The 2,427-nt window shown below is 46.0% G+C and overlaps 1 pseudogene; it reads right to left on the reverse strand.

Annotated features, from left to right (window-relative positions):
- Positions 1–1,623: 1,623 nt before the first annotated feature.
- On the reverse strand, positions 1,624–1,769 carry LOC130842786 (small Cajal body-specific RNA 20; annotated as a pseudogene).
- Between the last annotated feature and the right edge of the window lie 658 nt (positions 1,770–2,427).

The raw sequence follows: 2,427 nt of genomic DNA on the forward strand, positions 1-2,427 counted from the left end.
TGCAAATGAATATGAAGGCATGCAGACAGTGAACTCAAAATGTCTGTACACCTTTTAAAAATCTGTTCTTGAGGCATGGACTTCATATGTGCTTGAGCAGACAGATAGAGATCGTTTTCATGTCTGAAATGAAATGGCAGCGTAGCCATTCTAAAACCTGCTTCAGGACTTGGACACCTTTGTCCTGGACATTCTCATGTTTGTGTGCTTTTGCTGCCTTTTCCATGTCTGGAAAAAAAGTTTTGAGCTTTGAGGTCTTGATAGGTGGTAACTGGGATCAGCAAATGTCAGGTTTTAGAAATTGTCCACTATCAGAGGAACAGGAATTCCTAAAGGAAAAAAATATATATATAGTATACTATTCCTTGTATACAAACGTGAATCTGTATATGTATATATCTACACTCAAATATATATATGTATAGTTTATAAAAAGGTGTATACAAATACATATACCTTTGTGTAAATTATGCCTATACAAACTTACATATTATATGTCACTGAATTATACACACAGACACACAAAGTTCAATTGCTTCTAACATTGCTGTCCTTTAGGTACCACTCTGTGTGGAGTCACACTGAGGTTAAGTCTGAACTGGAAATTATTCAAATTAATTCACCTGGCAGTCCAATTATATTAAATTATTTAAAACCAAGCATAAGTTCCTTGCATGAGGAATACATTTACAAACACTTAGGCATTGGAGTGAGGGATAATTCACACTCAGAGCACAACAGATGAACAACCAATGTATGTTTAGTTAAGCTGACCCTGATGGGAAGGAGGGAGCACAGAGTCCAACTGACATCCTCCCACAGCTGTTCTTTTGTCGTCTTTTCCACAGAGAATGCTTTTAGCACAAAATGAGATGCTCTGGAACTTTTTTAGTGAAGAAAGTACTTTTAGGTGTGTAGAAATTCTTAGAGCTTTCGTAAAACACCATTTTGTCAACTGAAGAAGCAGGCGCATGAAAGTTAAGCAATGTCCAGAGGAGTGGGCCCGGGCTGGGTGGCACAGCTCACAGGGTTTGGGGCCTGAGGGGTCCCACTGGAGGCAGCTCCCTGCCTAGGGCAGGGCTTGTGCTGCAGCCAGTGCGCTGAGGGGCGGGTCTGACTAGCTTGCCCTGACTCCTAGGGTGCCCTTCTTCTCCAGCACCAACTCAGGGCTCTTCCTCTCCACCCCTGCATCGCAGTCCTGCAGGGGACCCCGTGCAGGAGACGCAGCTGAGAGCTGAGGAATGGAGTGGCCTGCCTGGTTCCCAAGTCAGTCCCGGCAGGGAAAACGGTGAGCTTCCCCTGCAAGCGAGGTTGCCTCAGATGCCCTTCTACAACAGCCTCCACGCCTGGACCGTGTTCCTGGTGACATCCGCTGTGACCAAGCAGCTGTCTAGTAGGGGGGCAGAAGGTGAGAGGCCCCCTCGCTGGCGGGCACCTCTGGGGTAGGTGACCACTTGTTGGGGGTGCATGTGTCTTTGCTTGGGGGCAGGCAGGAGGCTCAGCTACTTTGGGGCCAGCCTAGGCCAGGATCAGTCCACGAGAGCCTGGCAGTGTCTCGGGAAAGCCAGAGTCCCAGTGCCCAGTGCTGCCACGTAAGGCCCAGCCTGGTGTACACCAAGTATTGGCTCCCCGAGGTAGGAAAACAAGGCTGCCCAGCTCATGGCAGCCCTGACAGGGATCCTGCAGGGCTGATCAGGGCCTCCAACCCAAGGGCTGAGGAGAAAAGAGACCCCACCCCAACACACGCACAGCCCCACGGGAGAGAGGCCCTCTCCTGCTGGAGTTTCTAAGTGTTTGGTAAAGTAGTGGAGAGAGTGGCAGCCCTAAATGTTCATTTTCTGCAATTCTTTGATATGTCAGTCTGAAAGTGTTGCTAACAAAGTAGGTTATGCATTATAGTGGAGGTGGGCGGGTGGGTTGCAACCTTTGAAATATTTCTAAAGAACAAACACACTAAAAAGACAATTTCAAACAAAGTTCCACAGACCTGAGAGAGGTGGAAGTTAGGCAAGAGTTATACAGAGTGGAGCCTACTCCATGAGGATTCCTCACACATTTAAATTTTTGAGTCTACCAAATGCATTCATGAATAGTCTCTTGAGGAATTTCTAATACCTGAGGCTTTTCTTCTTTTTGTGGTACTGTGATGAAGAGATGGGTTGTGTGGAATGTGTTGGTCGTGGAGGATGATTTTAAGTTCAGGCTGGATTCTTCCCTGTGGTAAGGTGAAATATATTTTATCTTGCTTTTCCAGTTATGACAAATTTGTAAGTCAGTGGAACAGGACTGATTATCTGAGACCTTACAAAAGCCAAAGTTATGTCAAAGGAGTATTATGGGGGAAAAATTGGAAGAAAAGAAAGAAAGACAGAAAAAGATAAATCAGGATGACTTCAGTAGCTTTGCTGCAGAGAGTGTGTGTGAAGG

The sequence above is a fragment of the Hippopotamus amphibius genome, chromosome X (assembly GCF_030028045.1).
Source record: "Hippopotamus amphibius kiboko isolate mHipAmp2 chromosome X, mHipAmp2.hap2, whole genome shotgun sequence".
NCBI classification, from domain to species: Eukaryota; Metazoa; Chordata; class Mammalia; order Artiodactyla; family Hippopotamidae; genus Hippopotamus; species Hippopotamus amphibius.